Source organism: Balaenoptera physalus (assembly GCF_965194825.1).
Source record: "Balaenoptera physalus genome assembly, chromosome: 15".
Lineage (NCBI taxonomy): Eukaryota > Metazoa > Chordata > Mammalia > Artiodactyla > Balaenopteridae > Balaenoptera > Balaenoptera physalus.
This window is the reverse complement of record NC_138894.1, coordinates 59,354,274-59,365,126: the sequence shown is the minus strand read 5'-3', so window position 1 is coordinate 59,365,126 and position 10,853 is coordinate 59,354,274. Positions and strand designations below refer to the sequence as shown.

The 10,853-nt window shown below is 41.3% G+C and overlaps 1 protein-coding gene across 14 annotated transcripts in view; it reads left to right on the top strand.

The window, feature by feature from the left end:
* The first annotated feature begins 1,186 nt into the window (after positions 1 to 1,186).
* The window catches only part of SOCS5 (suppressor of cytokine signaling 5), a 60,483-nt gene continuing 50,816 nt past the window's right edge, over positions 1,187 to 10,853 (top strand). For 7 of the 14 annotated variants that reach the window (XM_082427778.1, XM_082427787.1, XM_082427785.1 and 4 more), the window contains exon 1: positions 1,187 to 1,594. The gene's annotated coding sequence lies outside the window, so the exon portion shown is untranslated. Of the gene's footprint in view, positions 1,595 to 1,714; positions 1,930 to 1,959; positions 2,779 to 10,853 lie in introns of those variants that run through there. The other 7 variants (XM_082427777.1, XM_082427789.1, XM_082427780.1 and 4 more) reach the window with 2 other exon arrangements.

Sequence of the window (10,853 nt, the reverse complement as noted above, 5' to 3'; positions counted from 1 at the left end):
GCCTGGCACATTGTAAAATGCTTAGTAAATACTGGGCTAATGAATAAATGGCCCAGGTGAGGCAGTGGCTGTAGAAATTGAGACAAAAGGGCATTTAGTAAATATAATCAGCATGACAAAGTTCAAAGGGGTAGGGAAGTGTTACAGCAGTGAAGGAGTAGCCTGGAGGACTGCTCGCAGATTCTGGTTTGCTTAAGTGAATGAATGGTAATGTTATCAAAGAAGATAAAGAACAGATGGGAAGGAGCAGGTTTGTGGTCTTCTTAGTACAGTATTTGAGTTCTGATTTGGATATGTCAAGATTAGATTCAAGTGGAGATATCCAAAAGCACTTAGGTATGCAGATCAGGATCTCATTAAAGGTACGCTCAGCCATCAAAATGGTTAGACCACCTAGCGTGCAGTAGAATGACTATGCACCAACTGAGGATCAGATCCTGGGACTCTCTTAAAAAGCCAACACAGAACCGATTTATAAAGGTTAACTGAAGAGAAATACAATCTGAGGGTTTATGGTTTTAGGTAAACTGGGGTGAGGGGTACATTGGGGAGGAGAGAAAGGATGTAGTCCATAGAATCAACTGCAAAAGAGATCATATAAGAACGAAAAAGTGATCCTTGAACTCGATCATATGGATGTCACTGGTAGCCTTAAGAGAAGCGCTTTCAGTGGGTTAGTAAGGAGTATAATTTAGTCTGTACTGGAAGCATGAATTGAAATAAGGATGAGAACTAGACAGGGTCTCATAGTCAACTTTGTTTTGTTCTGTCTGGAGGCGTTGTAATACGATCAGGGGTATGTCTAACACAGAAGTGGCGGGTAAGTTTGTGAATGACGACAAGGCTTCTATAAGGCCAGATGGCCTGCCCTGGCGTCGGCACAATGCCTCAACTACGCTTTTATTCTTTCAGCCATTTCTAGGGCGGGGGCCCTTCCATACAAAGTGCAAGCAAAAAGTGGGAGACACTCCTCCATCTGATCATTGAGTCACGTTTGTGACAGCTGGGAGTGGGGATGGGAATGCTTGAATTAAAGTGCCCTGGTGCCCGTGGATCTTGGAATTTAGTAACAGGGAGGCTCCTTGCTGGAGGGAGCTAGGGAGACTCATTCACATTTTCCGACCGGGCACTCACGCCCTCCATTCAACATTTTTCCTTTCCTTTTCCCTAACAGAGTTGAAACCAGGGACAAAGCTTTCCTGCTTCTCCCACCTCAAGGTTGACCTTCCGCCCCCAAGCCCACCTCTGGACCTTCTCCGACCACGTGACCCTCTTCAGCCCCCGTGACTCGCCGCCGCCAACCCCTCCCCTCCGGCCACAGCCCGCCTTATCCCGCCTCTCAAGCTCACGTGACCCCCTCTCTCCCACCTGACTGGCTCCTCCCTTTCCCCCGGGCCGGACCCGGCCGCCGTCGCAGCGGCCCGACTCCAAAATGGCAGCCGCGCACAGCGCGCACCCGAGCGGCCGGACCTCCCTGACTCCCGGGCCTCCCCGCTCTCGCTCCCTGCCCCCCTCTTTCGGCCTTCACCTACACGCCTTTGGATTGGCCGTTAGGAATCCCGCCCCTCCAGAGCCCCGCCTGCTATTGGTCACGGTAGGCTGCCCTTCAGAGAGGCGTGCCCCCTCCGCCCCCCGCCCCGGGAGGTATTTTCCATTCCGGTGGGGGTTGGGGGGAGGGGGGGAGGGGAAAAGGGTGAAGAGGGGGAGGTGGCCGGGGAAAGGGGTGGGGGCTTGGCGGGGGCATCCGGCGGAGCTGGGGTCCCCGGACTCCGTCCGGAGGAAGCGAGACTGCACCCGCTCGGGCAGTCGGAGGGAACGGGACGGGACCGGCGGGCGGGCGGGCTCGCCCTCTCGGTGACTGCGCCGTCCGGGCCCGTCCTGCCTGGCCGCAGGTGCCCCTGGATGAGGCCGCCCCGCGCGCCCCGACCGGTGAGTGTCCCCGGTGGCCCGGCCCTTGAGTGCTCCCCGGCCCCCGCACAGCCGTTAGCGGCCGCCTCTCCGGCCCCCGGTGCTCGCGCCCGGCGCAGTCCGCCTCCGGCCGGCGCCTCCACACCCCGGGCGGAGGCAGCGCCGGCCCTCTGGCCGAGAAGAGGACGACGGGCGGGGGACGGCGGACCCGGGCCGCGAGCCCCGTGCAGACCGTGCGGCGCGTAGTGGGAGCTTGCGCTCAGTGGGCTCTTGATGCATTTCGTTGAATTGTTTTTCTGGTTGGAGGAACGTAGGGCCCCTAAGAGGAAGGGGGTCGCTCCGGGCTAGCCGGAGGGCGTTCGTGATATGGGTCGTGCTGAATCGGGGGGGAGGTCACCGGAGACTGTGGGGCATTTGCGCGCGCTGCAGGGGAGGGGGCACCCGCCAAGTCACTTGGGGCTCTAAGGCTCCGATCCGGGGGTCCTCAAGGTCGACGAGAAGAGAGGTTCATTCGGAGATGAGAGAGGGAACTGGGGAGCTTGGATGGGGGAAGTGACTGGAGCACCTCCGGAGTTTAACCCGAGGTGGAAAGGGATGCGCAGGCGGGCGCTGGAAGACCCTCTGCAACTACTTGGGGTCCTCAGATTCTTTGGTGCTGGGATTTGGGGATTCAAGCAGCTGAAGCGAAGCGACTTTCTGGAGAGGGAGTTGCATTTAAAAAAGGATGCTCAGAAGCAGTTTAAGCACACAACTTGCTTGGTTCTGAACTTTGAGAGGCCGGGGTATTGGAGTCACGAGGTGATTTCTGACATTTTCTTTCGGCATTCCAACCAAAAGGTGGACCTTGGCAGTTATCTTTTATTTTAAAAGGTATGTATGCGTTCGATGGTGTTTTACCAGTTACTAGTTTTGCTGGAGATTCTCAAACTGCACCTTGAAATTCTTGTAGCAGCTTCTCCATCTGCTGAAGATCCTTTCTTCAGGTCTCTCCATCCATAGCAGTGGCTTACTTCCAATTTAACATTTAGACTGGACTGTATTATTACAGTTTGCTATTGGCATTTATTCTAGAAGATTAATAAGTAATTCACATGCTTTCTTTCCCTTGCTTTTAACTGTTTCTTTACAAGGTCATGCAATTTTAACTTTTTTAAGTGTTGAACTGGGCAGATGTTGGTAAGCTAGCAGCTCTAGAAAGCAGTATGCAAATTTGGGAATCTTAATGTCAGATGCTTAGTTTAATTTTAATAATCTTGTATTTGCATAACGCCCTTGAGAGTTAAGAACATAGAAAATGCATACCAGGGTTGGTCCACAGAATCCACCTCTGTGGCAGCCCACGAGGTGCTTCATGTCACTGAGAAGAGAAAGCTAAGAATTGCACAGCTAGCTTTTTAATCTTTTCTTAATCATATATGTTATCTTACTAGTTCCTCACAATTTACAAAATAAAAGCTTTTTTTTTAAAGGGAGCACTTAAACATGTATGAGAAAATTTTGTAGATTGTATTTTCCCTTTGCTGTAAAATGTAATTCATCAGAGAAAACATTTCTGCAAAAAGGTGTTAATATATTCAGTTGGCACCTTCTTAGTTATTGAATAAATAATGGATAATTAAATTTTTTCTCCCTATTGTCCTTGAATTTTACTATCCGTCTTTAGGGAGAATGTACTGGCACACAAAACAGTAGCCTAAAATATTGAAACCTAACACCTTTTAACATTATAATAGCTTTTACATTATGCACCTTCAGACTCATCTATGGCAAACCAGTGGTCAGGAAGGCTTTCTCCTATCACCTTTGTTTAGAATGGGCTGTTTTCTCCCATTGTAAAACTAAGGAAAAATAACGCTTAATGCCTGCAAAGTAGTGGTAATAACTAAACAGAATGAGAATGGGAAGCTTGGAAAAAAGATGTATGTGTATGAGTCACATTTCTTTTAGAGCTGGAAGAGTAGACCATGGATATGATTATGTTGCAGATCAGGAGACCGAGACCCAGACCAGTGGAAGGGACTAAAATGCTAGCTAGCGACGAGCCAGGATTGGTGGGCAGGTCTCTGAACTCTAGTCCAGGGTTTTTCTACTTTATGACATTCACATTGTTTATTTCTAAAGCATTCTAGTGCCAACTGTAAGTGGTTTTAGGATTATGGGTGATGTTGTTCCCTTCTAAGGATAGAGAAGTTTGGGTTGACTAGTTTTATGCATGAAATGACATAAAACAAGATGAGCTTTTATTGCAAAGTTTAAAACAGTACGCTGCAGTGTTAGTGGAAGTGCTGATGTTCCCCTCTTATTGGGAAGAGACAAACTGTCATCTAGATTGAAGTATTGGATGAACTTCTTAGAGTAGGCTAGTGTGCTTTAACTTTTATGCTAAAAATTAATTGCTTAAAAATTTCTCAGAATTCAAAAGGCTCTAGTATTTTCAAGATAAATTATACAAAAATTATTATTTTAAGGAAGTGTGGGGGTTTTGTTACGTTAAAATGGGTTTTGGTACCTTTGCAAAGAGCAGTAGTAGAATTACATGATACTTACGAAAACATGATTTTGATCATAGTTGTAGTAAAGACTGGATTTGTATAATTAACATTATGATCCTTGGCAAGTTATTTAACCATTATGTACCTAGGTTTTCTCACATGTAAAGTGAGGTTAATAAAAGTACCCACCTCAATAGGGTATTGGTGAGGATTAAAAGTGTTTCCTTAGCACAGAGAAAGGGTGCAACAAATACTAGATATTATTTGTAATGTTCATTAGGTATGTACAGGTACTTGTATGCTCATTTGTTTCCTTGCTGTTAACGAAGTCACTTTGTGGCTACAGAAAATTCCCAGATAAATACATGATCAGTATTTATCATATTTATTTTATAAATAACGGTCTGCTTTAAGGGGCACTTAGTGCAAATGATGCCCTCATTTATTATTTTTTTTAGTCCTTACTCTGCTCACCTTGGACCTTGAATTAGGTGTACCTATCAAGTTAGAGTGAAGGTGGCTGTTTTTCTGAATGTCATTGGGAGACCCTGTTGCAGTTTCATTATTCTAGAATTAAAACGTTAATAATTGATTTGCAGATATTCTACTGAAAATACAGTGAGTTCTGGAGTCCTACTGGTCAAACTTAGCTGAGGAAACCAGGGCTTTATAAGGTCTATTATTATTTGCAACCCCTTTCTCCCAATGGAACCTTGAGAAAATCATTGAGCCTTGTTTTCTGTTAAGTGAATATTTTGATGACTTCATTCATTAAACTGTTAGGTTTTAGTGATAAAATTTGCTTAGCTCCAATTTTGTAACGTTTCGTTCTTTTTGATTTGCTATAGTCCAGGCCTAGTTAGTCTCAAGAACATGTGGTTTAGCAAATGTGCTTTATGGTGACAGTGGTGGATTTCTTCTCCTGGATATTCTGGAGTTCTTCCTTATCAGGTTCTGCAGCTGATTTTATAGCAGCTCGTCTTCCATTTACAGTCCTCTTAACTTTTATTCTCCCACATGTTTGTGGTCTTTCCTTCTCACAACATCTTTACCATCTGTACCTCCACGTAGCTTCTTACCAGCTGTCACACATGAGCTTACTTTTTTTTAATACCTCTTTTTTTTTAACATTAATTTCAGTTATTTTTAAAATGTATATCACATAATATTTTAAAATTGCCCTTATTTTTAGAGTTTCATTGAATTGAGCCCATTTTACAGGTTTGAGATTAAAATCAGAAACAGGTTATAGCTCAAAAGCATCTTTATTATGCCAGTAGTTGATTTTTCCTATTTTGTTTTAGATCTCAGGCAGGCATTCTGTTGGTGGTACTTCAGATGATAAATACGTCCCTTTACTCTGAAGTAATGCTAACCAGCAGGGCTAAGAGAGTTACATGGAGCCATCAAAAGCTTCCAGTCATTTTTTTTTCTTTCATTGATACAGAATTTTAATGTTTGAGAGTGACCAGCTCCTAATCTTCTTCTGATAAATTGTTTTAATAAAGATTATGAAATTATTACAATTTGTTGGCCATTTTTGGCCTCATGACATGCTTTTAGGAATTTTGCAGAACTTAGACATGCAGATCTTTTCTTCACGTCTATTGCATAATCTAATTACGTGAATAAAATATTTAGTTAAATATGGTTTCAAAAGATACCGTAAATACCGTGCTATAATAAAAAACAACCAACCGTTGCTCAGTTTTTCATTAAGTTGATTTTCTTTATATATTTAAAAATAATAAACACATATATATGGAGTCTAAAAAAAAATGGTTCTGAAAAACCTAGGGGCAGGACAGGAATAAAGACGCAGATGTAGAGAATGGACTTGAGGACACGGGGAGGGGGAAGGGTAAGCTGGGACAAAGTGAGAGAGTGGCATGGACATATATACACTACCAAATGTAAAATAGATAGCTAGTGGGAAGCAGCTCCATAGCACAGGGAGATCAGCTCGGTGCTTTGTGACCACCTAGAGGGGTGGGATAGGGAGGGTGGGAGGGAGGGAGATGCAAGAGGGAGGAGATATAGGGATATATGTATATGTATAGCTGATTCACTTTGTTATAAAGCAGAAAGTAACACACCATTGTAAAGCAATTATACTCCAATAAAGATGTTAAAAAAATAATTATGGCTTATGAATTGCCTGTTAGTCATATTGAAAATTCATGGGTACATGGACTGAATAGATACAGCCCATGCAAACTACTTTTTTAGCTTCAATGTAGATGTTAGAGAGTGAGAGTTAGAGATGTTAGAGAGTGAGATAGTCTAAATTATATTTAGAGGCTGAGTTGTGACCCAGGAAGGGGATCCAGAAGTCATGGAGATAACTTCCTTGAAGGCATTTATTGTAGTTACTGGCTGGCTACAAAGTCCGAGGAAGAACATGTTGAGTGTTGTGGGACATGGTTCTGAAAACAAGAATGATGTTGTACGTGAAAATAATTATAAAAGGGGTTACCATTTTTTGACTGTTATATGTTCCAGGCCAAGTGATTTGCAATCATTCTTTGATTTAATTCTCTTAACAGTTCTGAAAGGTGGGTGGCATTATCCAGTTTTATCAAAGAGGAAATTTGATTCAGGGAGGTTAAGTGACTTTCCCAAGTTGGCCAATATGTGGTACAATTGGGACTAAGGCCCTGGTCTTTTGATTGTTAACCCTAAACATTTCCGGGATATTAGAAGGCAGCTCTTAAAACTTGTAATTGTTTAATTTAGAGCTTATGAAATGTCGTTTTACTTCTTTGCTGTGGCAACTTTGGATGTCATTACCACAAGAGGTAGTATCTAGATATTTTGAGAGGATTTAGAGACATTCCTTAAATTCTTGATTGTTAAGGAAATCTAGGGATGTTTTGGTGTACAGTCTTATCTGCAGTGCTGGCTGCCCATAAAATGTTTCTCCTGTTGCCTTTATAAAATGCTGGATCATTAATGGGCATTAATAAGGGTAACATTAACAAAGAAAATAGTTTTTGGTGGAAAAGACTACAGAGTAGGCGTCCAGAGACCTGGGTTCTTCTAGTGGTCTGAAAGACTGGTGTGAAAACATTAGGATAGCATTGGAACAGGCTTAACGTTCTTGCTCTGGGAGTACGGGAAGGCCTGAGCTGTGTCTTAAGAGACGAGCAGGTGAGGAGAGGTTGTAGAGTTGTAAGCAGAGGGAGTACCAGTGTGTTAGATGAATCACTGAGCTGTATTTTTTTGAACTGTAATTTCTTCAAATGTGAGTTAAAATATAAGAAAATATTTTATATTTTACTTATAAGGGTAACGTATTGTATAGAAACTGTTACACATATTTTGTATTTGTTGATTTTGGAATCCCCCAAAAATGAGGTTCTAAGAACCAAGTAAATGTGAAAGTGCTTTGTAAATTTTTAAGTGTTCTACCAGTAAGAGGGATAGAGGAATACTGATACTCTTGTGAAGGATGGACAAAGAGGATGCTGTGAAAACTTAGGTAGCAGGAAGAGAAAAGTACAAGAGGAGAAACAGCAGAAGTGGAGAAGGGAGGTGTTAAAAGATGAAAGAAAGGAAGTGAATAGATGTGAAGAAGATTGAGTTGTAGTTCTCTTTGTGCCTGTTGATCAAAAGGAGGGTTATAAGTCTGTAACTGAAGACTTTTAACATTAATTTATGGTAAGGAAAAAGCTCAGCAGGTAGTTGAAACATTTTATTCACTTTTCGTGTAGTCTACACTGACCATGTTAACAAGGCTATGAAAATAGGCTAATTGAGAGTTGGCTGTATTGTCTGATGGTTTCCTCACTTCTGTATAGGTTTAGCTAATGGCTTTAAATTGTATAAGGGTGCTCATAAAAATAAAATAAGCTGCACTGAGTTACTGTTTATTCTAGATTTATTGAAAATAAAAGGGCATAGTGTGTTTAAGGAAAAGGGTGAAGTTTGATCTGTCAAAATGAGTGCAAAAGAAAATTAGGAAATCAGACTAGAACCAAGGTAGAATGGGAACAAAATGCCATAGTAGGAGTTAGTATTTTTATTTTGTTTTATAGATGAGGAAGTGATACAAATAGTTTGGTTCTTTAAAAACTGATTATAGCTGTAATGAAGAGTACAGGCTGGAGGAACAGAGAATTGAGACATTTATTCACCAAGGAATACGTATGGCAGGGTGAATGAATGAGGCATTTTCTCTGGCCTCTGGTAGGCAAATCACAGTCAAGGATGCCATTTAAGGCTCTGCCCTAGTTCAGGAACGAGATTATGATGGTCTGGATTAAGGAATTTGTAGTAGGGATAGAAACAAGACCACTGATTTCAGAGAGATTTAGGAGTTTAAGTCCTCCAGACTTGGTTAGTGTTTGGAGGTGATAGAAGTTGAAGACGAGTCTAAGGTTCCTGACTTGGCAGGAGAATAATATGTGCAAGTTTGAGAGGAGGGGAATACTGAGTTTGCTTTCAGATAAGTAGTTACACTTTTTAGATAAGTAATAACAAGATATCAGTTGGAAATAACGGGTCTAGCTCAGGAACATGGTTAAGTTTATAGATGTGATTTGGAAGGCATGATGTTTATAGTTGAAAGTTTTGAAATTAGACAAGTAATGACCATAATTCCTAAATAATAATGCATGCAGAACAAAAAGTAACTAACAGTGCTGGCCCTAAGTTTGAGAGTGTAGACGTTTTAAAATATGTATTTTAAATTTTGCCCACCTCCAGTCAAACCCCCACCACGTAGCTTTATAAAGAATATATAGAAATATTTGCTGCCAGAAATATTTTAGTGTCCTTGAAATAGTGTACCGCATCCTGTCTGGCCATCAGCATAACAGGGAATTTGTAGACAAATGCACTTCCTTATTCTTCACTTTAGTCTCTTTTTGGAATTCTCTTTGCTTCCTTGAGCTGGTGAGGTAGTCTGAACAGATTTTGAAGCCTGAAGGCTTTTTTCACCTTCTTTAAAATCTAGCCCAGATCAGCCCTATTCAACCATCTCTTTGCCTCTCTTTCTCTCCTACTCCTACAGCCCTATGGAGCTCAAGGCTCTGGCAAATAAAATGGCACTCCAGGAAAGAAAAGTAAAAACAGCACAAGAGAAAGAACCTTGAAGAGGACTGTAATCTTTTCAGTTCTCCCCCAAAGGTTCTACTCTCTAAGCCAGGGGATGGAGTTGGTGAGTCATTAAGAAGTGATGTCCAAATTCAGTAAAATAAATACATCTATTGGGAGCAAGGTCTTCAAGTGCTGAGGGAATTTGGAAAGAATCTGAGGTGGTTTAGCACTTAGTGGAAAAGATGAGTTTTTGGTTCAGTTTTAAAGGAGGTAGAAAGACAAGGCTGTGCAGCAAAAGGTAACAATAACATTATTAAAGAGGGAGGGAAAACAGTATGTACCAAGGAAGTAGAACATTAAGAAAAAACAAAGGAACTGGTGAACAGGACTCTTTATCTAAAATGCACGGTTTGGGATGGAGTTAATGAGAAATTAGGGTTGTTAAATGATTGAAGACTAAAATTTGGAGTTAGTACTCCTTGAACACATAGTAGAAAATTGAACATGAACAGAAGAGTATGTAACATGATTTAAATAGCAATTAAGCAATTATGGAAGATGACAACTGTTATATATAGGTTATGATGTATATGGCACTGATTAATTTATATACCACCCAAATCCCTTATATTTTCTTTTTGTTTTCTTATTATGTACTTCTATACCCGTAGTTCTCAAACTTTCCTGGGCATACAAATTATATGAAGCTCTTGTTTGAAATATAGATTCATCCATGTTACATGTAACAGTGTTTAGGTCCTTTCAGTTGCTGACTAGTGTTGCATTGTATGGATATACTGTAGTTTGTTTATTATTATTGTGGAAAGAGTTGTTCTAGTTTTCAACTGTTATGAGGAAAGCTGCTATGAACATTCTTGTATAGGCTTTTTGTGACACATGTATTCTTTACTTGTGGGTGAATACCTAGAAGTGGAATTGCTGGGTATATGGGATAGGTGTGTTTAACATGAGAAATTAACAGAGCAATTTCCAAGGTGGGTTTACCATTTTACACTCCTACCAGCAGTGTTCCCGCTTCCTTTCTTTTAGGGAAGAGTTTGGGTGCAATTGATGTTCTTCCTTAAATGTTTGTAGACTTCACCAATGAAGCCATCTGGACCTAGAATTTTCTTCGTGGAAAGGCTTTTAATTAAGGATTCAGTTTTTAAAAGAATAGGTCTAAGACTGTTCAGATTTTCTGTTTCTTTTTGTGTCTGTTTTGGTAATTTGTGTCTTTCAAGGAATTTGTCCACTTCATCTAACTTGTCAAATTTATCAGCTTGAAAATAAATTATATATTTTATGAAACAGTATTTCCTTTTAATGTGAGTAGGATATGTATTGATGTTCCCTTTTATTCCTGGATATTGGATTCATTTTCTCCTTTTCCTTCCTGATTAGTGTAGCTAGGGG